Source organism: Scyliorhinus canicula, chromosome 1, assembly GCF_902713615.1.
Source record: "Scyliorhinus canicula chromosome 1, sScyCan1.1, whole genome shotgun sequence".
NCBI classification, from domain to species: Eukaryota; Metazoa; Chordata; class Chondrichthyes; order Carcharhiniformes; family Scyliorhinidae; genus Scyliorhinus; species Scyliorhinus canicula.
The window spans coordinates 59,479,659-59,492,136 of record NC_052146.1 but is presented as its reverse complement, the minus strand read 5'-3'; the positions used below and the strand labels follow the sequence as shown (position 1 = coordinate 59,492,136).

Here is a 12,478-nt window from a genome sequence, read left to right as displayed (position 1 = left end):
TCCGTTAATTTATGAAAGGCTTTTCTGCAATAAATATTTAGATGTAATCAATTGGTTTCATGGTTTCTCGCAGCATTTGCAAGTAATGGTTCTCTGTGGTATTTTCCTATCCGACAGAGTTATTTAGGCACCTCTACTGTGTTTACTTTCCTTTAAAAATCTGCCGGTGATAAATTACACAGGAACGCAGAGCGACTTCACTCCTGTATCATCCTGCAAAATAAATAAATGACGCAATCTGCACGGAACCAACTGGGCATTGCTTCACATTGTGCCTGCAAGCGGAACTGAGGCTACTGATTTGCAGCTGTCAGAGAAAAACAAACAGAATTGTAGAATAGGATGCCCAAAACACCAGTAACAATCATGGAACATCTCATCATTTCAGCTCGTGAAGACAGAATTTGACATATATGGACCATTTTCTGGAGTTTGTGATGCTGACGGGGAGCTAAAATGAGCAATGTGTTTCAGGAACTGGTGAGTGCAAAGTCCATGATTAATGGTTGTTAAATCACGAGCAGTCCAGTCATAATTCCTTGATATGTGTGTCAACTTGCAGTGCAAACCTCCAATGCCCCCTTTCCATCACCATAAACTAATGCCCTGAAGTTGACACCAGAAGACATCCAAATAATATTCTGGTTAGATGGCACCTCCGTGCCACAGGTGCCCTGTTGCTACTCGGCAGGTTGTGGGTCTGGTATGCATCAATCAGTCGGTGTGGCAGGTAGTTGGTGGGAGAAAGAGGCAACCCCAAAACTGAACAAGCTGGGATCAGGCCTTGTCAAAGGACAAGGGCAATAACTCTTGCTCCTCTTGGTTCCACAAAAATTCACATCAAACAAATTCCTTTGAGCATGTTAGGTTTGATTGGCCACGCTAAATTGCCCTTTAATTGGAAAAAAAATTATTGGGTGCACTAAATTTATTTTTAAAAAGTTATGAAGAGAGGTTGGATAGGCTTGGGTTGTTTTCTCTGGAGCAGAAAAGACTGAGGAGTGACCTGATTGAGGTGTCCAAGATTATGAGGAACATGGACAGGGTGTTCCCCTTAGTTGCAGGGTCAGTTATGAGGGGACACAAGTTTAAAGTGAGGGGAGGGAGGTTTAGGGGAGATTTGAGGAAAAACGTATTTACCTAGAGAGCAGTGATGGTCTGGAATGCACAGCCTGGGAGGATGGTAGAGGCGGGATGCCTCATATCCTTTAAAAAGTATCTGGATGAGTAAAAGCAAATTACTGCGGATGCTGGAATCTGAAACGAAAGGGAAAATGCTGGAAAATCTCAGCAAGTCTGGCAGCATCTGTCAGGAGAGAAATGAGCTAACATTTCGAGTCCGATGACTCTTTGTCAAAGCTGGATGAATACTTGGCACACCATAACATTCAAGGCTATGGGCCAAATGCTGGCAAGTGGGATTAGGTGGGCAGCTCAGGGCCTTTCATGCATCGGTGCAGACTCGATGGGTTGAAGGGCCTCTCCTGCTCTGTATTATTCGGTGATTCTGTGAGATTCAAAACCTCTCGCGAGATTCCATGCAATATTACGAGACGTCACAATCTGGATCTCACTCTCACTGGCCATGTTCCAGATCAGCATATTTAAATGAGCGATTTGTGGGGACCAGTGCTAAACGGAGCCTGACTGTTGTCTCCTCGGCGAGGTTGGCAGACCCAGGGATCCAGTTCAATCTGGCATCAACGGAGTTAAGTGAGCGTTTAAGCTCACTTAACTCTGCAAGTCTGGGTCTTGCCCATTGCGGGCGAGATCCAGATCATGACGTCTCATGAGATTTTGTTAGCTCTCACGAGTTGTTATGACCCTTGGGAATTCCGGAAGAGGCCTCTCCCGGGATCCACCGACCATATCCCATCCCGATTCCGGCGGGACTGGGCCGGTAAATTGCGTCCAGATTCCGCTGAAGATACTTCAGCTTTATTTGTCACATTAAATCATTGCCATCTGCTCATGGTAATGCATAGGCCATCTTCATGGAATCTTAGAGCACTGAAGGAGGCCTTTCGGCCCATTGTCCCGGTGTCAGCTGTTTGTAAGATCAATCTAAATCATCCCATTCCTCTGTGCCTTCCAATAGCTCTGTGAATATATCCTTTTCAAACATATGTCCAATTCCATCTTGAATATTGCTATTGAATTTGCTTCCAACACTCTTTCAGTCATCACATTTCAGGCCAAGATAACTCACTGTGTAGAAAAGTACCATGGGACATGTGGGCCTTTAGAATCAGAAGAAAGAGGATTTACAGGAACAGGCAGGCAGCATTTTCTAAAACGTTCCAAGCACACACCTTTGAAGAAAAAGTGCACCTCCAGAGACAAATATTTTCTCAATTTTCTTCACAGTCTTCAATTCTTGTGATCTTATTGATAAAATTCCCAGCTAATATTGTCAAGCCCTCAGCAACTCCAGTAAATTCTGCAGTGACAGCTGCAGTGAGTCTCCATCGATGCGCACGACATGAAATGAAAATCGCTTATTGTCACAAGTAGGCTTCAAATGAAGTTACTGTGAAAAGCCCCTAGTCGTCACATTCCGGCGACTGTTCGGGGAGGCTGTTACGGGAATTGAACTGTGCTGCTGGCCTGCCTTGGTCTGCTTTCAAAGCCAGCGATTTAGCCCTGTGCTAGACATGTCTCTTTGTGTGCTTCTATGTGAGCTAGGGAGAGCAAAAGGTTCATCTGCCCAGCAGTTATATCTAAGTAAAGGTCACACGCCATCACCAACACAAAAGTGTGTCTCTTCCTCTGAACAGACAAGCCCGCAAGGAGGGCGGTGAAGCAGCACAGTGCACTGTCTGAGACCCAGATGCTCTGCATCTCTGCCCAGTAGTTGTCCTAGTTGGGGGTGGGTGGGGGCACTTGCAGTGACTGTAATGCAGCTCGGCACCGAGGCCAGGATTCTCCCCTACCCGGCGGGGCGGGGGGTCCCGGCGTACCGGAGTGGCGAGAACCACTGCAGCGTCGGGCCTCCCGAAAGGTGCAGAATTCTCCGCAACTTTAGGAGCTAGGCCCGCGCCGGAGTGGCTCCAGCTCTGCCGACTGGTGCGAACAGCCTTTGGCACCCTGCCGACCGGTGCCACGGCTGGTCGAAAGGCCTTCGCCGTCGGCGTGAGTCCGTGCATGCGCTGGAGCGTCAGCAGCCGCTGACGTCACCCCGGTGCACGCGCAGTGGAGGGGGCCTCTTCCGCCTCCGCCATGATGGAGGCCGTGGCGGCAGCGGAAGAAAAAGAGTGCCCCCACGGCACAGGCCCGCCCGCCGATTGGTGGGCCCCGATCACAGGCCAGGCCATCATGGGGGCACCACCAGGGGCCAGATCGCCCCCCCCCCCAGGACCCCGGGGCCCGCTCGCACCGCCTGCTCCCGCCGGCACCAGAGGTGGTTTAAACCACGCCGGCGGGAACGTCCTGTCAGCGGCGGGACTTTGGTCCATTGTGGGCCAGAGAATCGCCGCAGGGAGCTCGCTGACCAGCGCGGCGCGATTCCCACCCCCGCCGATTGCCGGGTGGCGGAGAATTCCGGCCACGGTGGGGGCGGGATTTACTCTGGCCCCGGGCGATTCTCCAACCCTGCGGGGGGTCGGAGAATTCGGCCCCTAATTTCTGCGAATGCCTGATATTTTGCATTTAGCAAGATTGCATCGCACCAAATATATTCACAGCCAAGCATCTAAGGTGCAAAATGTAAAATGCAGATGGAAATGCATGGAACTGTGTCACACTTGTCGATTAACATGTTTCTATTAAGTTAACATCATTATATTTGGATTTCATTCAGAGATGTTTACAGATCAGAAAAAGAGCCCCAGTGCGATGATAATGGCTTAATCTCAGTTCAGAGCAATCTTTCTCTTACTTACACTATTGAGCTATATGCAGAGCTAGTGGTTAATTTTTCAGTAGCCCTGCTAGTAAAGCATAGGACCCAGAGATTGCAAATTTAGCTTCAGTCAGCATCTCGGTGGCTGACCGCCCAGGATTTTCTGGGGTCAATTGTAATTAATTCTTGCTCCTGGTCACCATTGAGCCTGGCTCTGGGATGGGAAATTGCAGGCCAGAAATTTTTTAATGACTGCTGGTCAAATTTAACAGCCCCTCAAAGGAAAATCATTGCCTTTTAAGGGAGTAGCATACTCTGGGATGTGCGGAGAGATTACATGTTACACTCTGAGCTGGGCCGAATGTTTGCACTATAAGAGTACTTTTTCTTGTGCCTGTTAGACCAGAATATGTAGGAGCAGACATAGGCCACTTGGCCCATCGAGTCTGTTCCGCCATTCAATGAGATTGTGACTGACTCCACTTTCCCGCCTTAGCCCCATGAATCTTGATTCCCTTACTGATTTAAAATCTGTCTATCTCAGCCTTGAACATACTTCTCGACTCAGCCTTTGCAGCACTCTGCGGTAATGAATTCCGCAGATTCCCTGCTCTCGGAGAGAGGAAATTCCTCCTCATCTCCGTCTTAAATGGACGACCTCTTACTCTGAGATCATGCTCTCTGGTCCTATATTTTCCCACAAGGGGAAAACAACCCTGTTACTATTTTCCTGTGATTACTTCAAATATCTGAGCTATTTTTAAGACAAATGTATTAGGATGTAAAACAAAAGGAGCAAAGAAACCAGGAAAGAAACCGGAAAAATAATGGCTAACCGAGGAAGGGGAATTCTTAAAAGGTTCTTGCAGTAACTTTGGCGTGCACAAACAATTCCAGCAAGTATCCAAGTGGGACGGCACGCTGAGAACTCTCCTGTGTTGCTCTATAATAATGTTGGTGAACTACAAGCCTTCCCTTATAGCGATCAAATGACCACACAACCAGTTAGCTAGTTCAAAAGATGGTTTATTTACACACACAAGAGTCATCTCTACATGCGAACACAGTATCTACTACAAGTTAAACTACACCTATCAGCTACAATAACCTATACTTAACTTCAGGGCGACCGGCACTGTGCAAATGGATAAGGACTTTATCTGGATTTCACTTGGCTGGTTCGAAGAAAGTGGCTCTGTCTCTGCTGGGCTCATCCGTGAGGGAGCGATCGTTGGTCTTGAACTTGGCTGGCTGTTCCTGCTCCGATTGGGTTGGCAAGGCCGGATCCAAAGAGACAGAACACATGGCTGTGTCCTCTTTTATCTCTCTGGGATTTTGCGCTCTTTGGGGCGGTCCTTAACCTTGGACCCAATAGTTCGACAGCGCTCTGATCACTGCCTTTGATTTCAGCCAATAAAGGGGCGGGTGCCTTGGTACCTGGGGGGGTCCTTAGCGGTCATTGACCTTGGCAGTTGTGCTTTCTGAGTAAGGGGAGTGGTGCCGATCAATCCGTGGCTGTACCGGTTGCTTGATTGGAGTTCTATTGTCCTGGGAAAATGGGCCATTAAAATGCAAACGAGCTGGGGTTTCGATCAGGTCTGGTTACTTGTGTTTTAGATACACATAGACTGTGTATCTGTCTGAGTCCTGGGTTGGTCATAATTCCCATGGTCCTTTACAGATGGCCATCTTAGATGGCTACACATGCTAGCTGTCAGAGTTGCAGAGAAAAGTCAGGAACAATCCCGTTTGACAGAAAATATGTTCATTATGTTCCTTGTCACACTCAATACCTGTTTATTACCATCACTTTGGGCGACAGAATTCCTTGATAATAATTAAGTTCAATGACTGCACAGCTAAGGTGTCGGTTCTGTCTGGATCAATACTCTCAGACACATTATGGGTCATCCTCAATGTTACTCTGTGCTTGGCCCTTGGCCTTTAATTCAGTACATTTGAATACAGTTATTCATTGAAGAGAATATGACTCTGACTCTCTGACCATATGCAAAACATCTATGTGCTTCTTACCCACCAGAACAAAACTCTACAATAACTGGATGGAAATAATGGTGCAACTGCATGTAGCCATGCATCAATTTTGCCTGAGTCCCCCAAGAAAAAATTAATTTAAAATAAAATGTAAGATTCGAGTAACTGACAGACCATTGAGAAGAGCAATAGGAGATTTTTTGGAATAAAAAAATGACTAACCCGCATATTTTTGTTTTAGGACTGACTGCAAATATCAGCAGACTTGAACCATTTAAGTTATTACTCTCTCTCTCTCTCTCTCTTATAGTTTTAGGCTCTTTGGATGATTATCACTCCATGTCACCAACCAGGTGGGAGGCCATGTGCCAAACTGCAGCTGGAGATTCGAGTTCCGAGGCTGGAGATATGCATGTCAGGTTGATTGGCCAATCAAAATTGTCCTTTAGTGTCCAAACATTAGGATTATGGGGTTATAGGGATAGGTTGGAGGAGTGGGCCTCGGTAGGGTGCTCTTTAAAAGGGGTGGTGTAGACTAGATGGGCTGAATGGCATCCTTCTGCATTGTTGGGATTCTATGATTTCTATGATTCCTATGAACAAATGTGTTATTTTACTCGATGGAAATGTGATTCCTATTCGCGGAGGTACGAAGCACAACAATATAACCTTTTCATTTTTCAGGTTATTCACACTTAATTTTGACCAAACTGTATTCTTTTTAATGTAAACCAAGCTAAGTCCAGTGTAGGCGTTTGTCGCTATTTTTCAGAAACAGAGTAAAAGCTGCTAAATATTTTGCTGGGGTGGACATATTGACCTCAGCAAATGAAGGAGTAAAGGTGCTTGTAAACAGAATCTTGCTCCCTTTTGCTTTGGCCTGAAGCAAGCCAAGGTTAAGTACAGTAAGGATACTGTATGGTAATACAGTGCGGAGAGAGGTTATCCAAGCATGACTCTGCTCAAAAACAACATGTCCTGCCTAATAGCTTTGCCCATTACCAGCACCAATTGGACTGCTGAGCTTGACAGTTGGTGCCTCATAGGCCCTGCACTGAAAGGTCAGCCTTGGCTCAGTTAGAAACTCTCCTTATCTCTAACTCAGATTGTAGATTATAAATCCACTCCAAAGATTTGAAGACATAACCTCGGGCAGATGAAGCCTCAGTGCTGTACTGAGGGTTGAAAGTGCTGCATCTCTGATGAAATGTTACATCACAGCCTTGCATATCCTCTCAGGTGGATTTAAAAGATCCATTTGAAGAAAATAAGAGAAATTTATCCCTTAATAGCTGCTACAAGAAGGGGATTACATAGTCACCCAGTGCTATTTGTGGGTCATTCTCAACACAAATGTGGTTGTTGTGTTTCCCTTTGCTACTACAATGACATTCACAGAATCACAGAATTGTTATGGTGCAAACGGAGGCCATTTGACCCATTGGGAGGTGATCCTCTGGGGCTGTTAGGCCTAGCCGGGATACTCACTGGCCCATTGAATTGGGTAGGAGGCTCAAAACAGGATTATCGCTGGGTATCAAATCCACTGCGAGTCTTCTGGTCTGCTCCCCTGGCAAAATCAGGTTCTTGCCGTTTTGTTCAGAGCTCATTAGCATCCACTTCAATCTAATTAGATAGATTGGCCTGACACTGGGAAGTACTGAGGAACAAAGGTGTGTTTGTTCATAGTTCTCTTAAGGCAGAAGGGCAGGTTAATAGGGTGGTGAAAAAGGCATGTAGGACACTTGCCTTTATCAATCGAGGCATAGATCACAAAAGCAGGGAGTCATGTTGGAGTTGTATGGAACTTTGGTGAGGCCAGAGCTGGAGTACTCTGTACTATTCTGGTCACCACATTATAGGAAGGATGTGATTGCACTGGAGCTTGTAGCTCAGTAGCTTGGAAAACCTTTGAACTCTCTTCCAGGATGTCAAGTTCAATGATCATTGAATAGAATGATAGAATCCCTACAGTGCAGAAGGATGCCTTTCGACCCATCAAGTCTGCACCAACCCTCTGAAAAAGCACCCTACCTAGGCCCACTCTCCCTCCATCCCCATCACCCCACCTAATGTTTGGACACTAACATGGCCAATCCACCTAACCTGCATATCCAGGAGGAACCAGAGTATCCAAAGTAAACCCATGCAGACATTGGAAAAATGTTCAACCTCCATACAGGCAGTCACCCAAGGCCAGAATTGAACCCAGGTCCCTGCCGCTGTGAGGCAGCAGATCTGCCAGATGAAGGTAAAAATCCTCCCTTTGATGTGTTGGAAACCTTTGAATTTCTTCTTTCACGTTCAATTTCATTCCCATTTAACTTTTTCAAGCCTCTGGGTTTGCTGAGAAGCCTAAAAGCTTTGAACTGCATTATTTACATTCAATTTCATGGTCCATTACCTTGTATAAGCCTTTTGTTTAACAGGTTCAGGCAATTTCAAAGGCGAGATTGAAGTTTTGCTTGATTTTATACCTCTTCACAGACCATTAACTCTGAAGTGTTTCCTCTTTTGTGCAGATGGTGTATCTAACCACAGATTTTTTTTCTCTGTTAGCATTTCCTCTCTTCTGAACTCCTTCTGAGGAACACCAAGTGCTTTGACTGAGTGTTTTTTTTCCTGCTTGGTTTTCCTCTGTTCTGAAGTCCTTCCTGGAAAGACTACGTAATCTGTCTGAGTGATACCCCTGGCATGCTGGAGAGGTTGCCACTGTCAAGGTGCCAGTGGGCAGTGCTTGGTTGGCACTGCCAATGGATGGGGCCTGTATGGTCACGAAGGGGAGGCCTGAAGGGCGAGGGGTCTTTGGTGAACCCATAGCAGGGTGACACTCACTTGGAAAGGGACCTTACTGTAATGAGGGGGGTTGCCAGTGATTGGGCGGGGGGGGGGGGGCTTCCTAGTGATTAGGGGGCAGTGGGTTTGCCAGAGATTGAGCGAGGCCTTGCCAGCAATTAGAGGGTAGGAGGAATGTTATTCTGAGATTGCGACGCCCTTTACAAATGGCACCCTGATCTCTGAGAATCCGACTGTGCTGGCTTCTTCGGGATCCACTGCGCGAATCACCGCTGGCTCCAAAAACATTTCTAAGTGAATTTCAATCTAGATCATGCCGATCCACCCAATGGAAATTGCACCTCATTTCCCGTCGAAGACCATAATAGGTCAGAATTCCCTGGCCATTGCTGATGGTGGGATTCTCTGGCCCAGCTGGCAGGGCATCCTCTCCTTTGGGTTTCCCAGCGGCATGAGGTGACTTCAATGGGAATTCCCATTGACAGCAGCAGGAGCAGAGAAACCTGCTGCCAGCGAATGGTATGCTGCCTCTCGTCGCCACAAGAGACACAAGGCTCGGAGGCCGTAGAATCACACCCTTAAAAATCTTTTTGGATAATTGCGCCCATGGGCCGGAATTCTCCATCTGGTCATGCCAGCCGGATTCTCTAGTCCTGTACAGTGAATAGAGTTTTGGCTGAGCGTCAAATTGTCCGTTCTCGCTGGCAGCAGCGGTGGGGTGAATCCAGATCAGAGAATCCCGACCTGTCTGCACCTGGTCTCCAACTGAGAAATACACGAAGTGCCATTCCGCTACTTTTTCCATGTATCTCTGCACATTGTTTCTATTCAAGTAAACATCTAATGGCCTCTTCAGTACTTCAATTGACCCCGTCTCCACCACATTTCCAGCTAGTGCATTCCAGCTGGAACCATTCCATTCTACATTGCATGTAGAAGTTTTCTCCCATATTACATTTGCTTCTTTTGCAAATCATCTTAAATCTGTGCACTCTCTTTCTTGCCCCTTTTACGAGCATGAACAGTTTCTCCCAATCTAGTCTGTCCAGCTCCCATATCTCCTCTTCACCTTCTTCACTCCAAGAACAGTCCCAATGTCTCCAATCTATCCTCATAAATGAAGTTTCCTATCCCTGGAATCATTCTTGTAAACCACTTCTGCGACCTTTCCAATGCATTCACATCCATCCTGTAGTGTGGCGCCCAGAACTGTGCACAATATTCCAGCTGAGATCTAACTAATGTTTTGTAAAGTTGCCATCATGCCTGATGACCATAGGCTGCTTTTCCCTTTGAGGGGGAGAGCTGACTGGTGGTGATTTAACCTGAGGATCACCAACACTGTAGGTGAGGGGCAAGGTTAAGAAGGCGGAGCCTTCATGAATAACCTCTGCTGGTTCGGGAATTGAACCCACTCACGTTGCTAGCCCCCAGGTAATGAAAGTCGCCATAGTCCCTGAATACCATAAGTTATATTCTCCTTTTGAGAATAGCTGACTGGTGGTGATTTGGGCAGCATGGTAGCATGGTGGTTAGCATAAATGCTTCACAGCTCCAGGGTCCCAGGTTCGATTCCCGGCTGGGTCACTGTCTGTGCGGAGTCTGCACGTCCTCCCCGTGTGTGCGTGGGTTTCCTCCGGGTGCTCCGGTTTCCTCCCACAGTCCAAAGATGTGCGGGTTAGGTGGATTGGCCATGCTAAATTGCCCGTAGTGTCCTAAAAAGTAAGGTTAAGGGGGGGGTTGTTGGGTTACGGGTATAGAGTGGATACGTGGGTTTGAGTAGAGTGATCATTGCTCGGCACAACATTGAGGGCCGAAGGGCCTGTTCTGTGCTGTACTGTTCTAAGTTCTAAGTTCTAACACCTGAGGCGAGGGGCAAGGTTGAGAAGGTGGGACCTTCATGAATAACGCCAACTGGTACGGGAATTGAACCTGTGCTGTTTGCATCGCCTCCACATCACAAACGAGCCGTCCAGCCAACTTAGTTCAGCATAACCTCATTGCTCTGGCATTCTATTGCCCCTATTAATAAAACCCAGAATATGCTTTATTAACTGCACTCCCTGTCCTGCCACTGTCAGAAATACTCCATTGGCTGTTGTGTTGTATAAATGCAAGGGCTTGTTGCATCATTTGTGATCCTGGGCTGTCACTGTCTGTAGAGAAGCTGGCCAGCTCATCTTACTTAAAGCCCTTAAGCAAGAGGATAAAAAGGAATCTTTTATCCAGTTTTTTTTGACTAAAGCTAGGGCTTACAGGATTTTCCACACATTTGTCCCTGAAGCTGGAAAATACATTGCAATATGCATCTGGTCCTGCAACTTGAAAATGAAATGAAAATCGCTTATTGTCACGAGTAGGCTTCAATGAAGTTACTGTGAAAAGCCCCTAGTCGCCACATTCTGGCGCCTGTCCGGGGAGGCTGGTACGGGAATCGAACCGTGCTGCTGGCCTGCTTGGTCTGCTTTAAAAGCCAGCAATTTAGCTGAGTGAGCTAAACCAGCCCCTTGGTTTATGGAAAATGAACAATGTGTCAAAATAGAAGCAGAGCTAAAAGAAAATTGTCGCTTATAAAAAAAAATTCCACCCTATTTGAAAACAATAAAATTGTTCCAACTGCAGTTTTTCTGATCAAGTGCTTGTTTCTCTAAACAAGGATCACAACATATGACTTTCTATTGAATAAAAGTCAAAATTCCTACTGAAAGCCTACTTGACATCAAAATAAATGATATTGCCTGACCGAACTTTGTTCTTTTTATCCAGTAGTGCAACCTGTGCCTGGAACAGACTGATGGTTTGTCAAGCATGAATTGCGAGTCTGATATGAAAGATCGCTGTGATACTCCCGACACTAGTAAATGACACCGCACTAAATAAATAAAGTGATTTAAGTGAACTTATTCTATGTTGCAGCCATGAATCAGTCTTCAGGAAAACTGGAATCATTTTTTCAACCTCACTTTTACTGTGACCAGTGCCCATGCCAGCAGGAATGGGTGCCAGGGTTAGAGGCCATACCCCTCCCCTCGCGGTGGCAGGCACCAACGGGGCCTGGGGGGGCTGTGCTGAGGGCGACGTGTCCGGTGGTCTGTCTGGGGTGCGGGTGGGGATGGGAGGGGAGGGGGACATGCGGGGCAGAGGCTGTAGTGCAGGGCCACCGTGTAGCCTGTTGGACCTGGCTGGCATGGGAGTACTCGCCATGCTGACATCCCCCGACAGAATAGATTTCGGTCTCCGACTAGGAAACGTTGGCGTCTGCCAGGCTGCCGCAACCCTGGCGGATGTACTGCGGCTATACCAGCAGGAGCTGCTTGGGGAAGACCCTGCAGCACAGGAGCCTTCCCCAGACGAGCAGGGGCCAGATGGTGTGGAAGGACAGCCGGCCATCCTGACCAATCACCTCCCCCACTCTGCACCCTCCCTGCACATACAACAGGAAGAGGTGGGAAGGTGACACCGCATCAAGCCTCATATGTACTGGCAGTGCCTGTCATTCGTGGACCTGAGTAGGGGGACTGTGTGACATCTTTGCCACATCATAGTGCACCTAAAAATATGGGGGTATGGAGGAGGACACCCGATCCTAGTGGCCGATAAGGTGACAGCCGCTCTGAACGTCGACCTGACGGGGTCCTTACAGGCACTGAGTCGGGACCTGTCTAAGATCTCACAGATCTCCATGCACAGCTGCACCTTGCCGTGACGGCGGCCCTGTATGCCCACGTGGCACAATACATCAAGCTGAATATGGACCGAGCCCACCAGGTTTCCCGGGCAGGGTGAATCACTACCATCATGGGGATGCCCCAGGCCTGGGGGTGCTCAATGGGCACATGTCCCCCG

At 47.5% G+C, this 12,478-nt stretch overlaps 1 long non-coding RNA gene across 1 annotated transcript in view; it reads left to right on the top strand.

Annotated features, from left to right (window-relative positions):
- The first annotated feature begins 287 nt into the window (after positions 1 to 287).
- The window catches only part of LOC119977364, a 125,671-nt gene continuing 113,480 nt past the window's right edge, over positions 288 to 12,478 (top strand). Inside the window, exon 1 of the long non-coding RNA XR_005463187.1 lies at positions 288 to 480. This is a non-coding gene — a long non-coding RNA (uncharacterized LOC119977364). The remainder of the gene's footprint in view (positions 481 to 12,478) is intronic.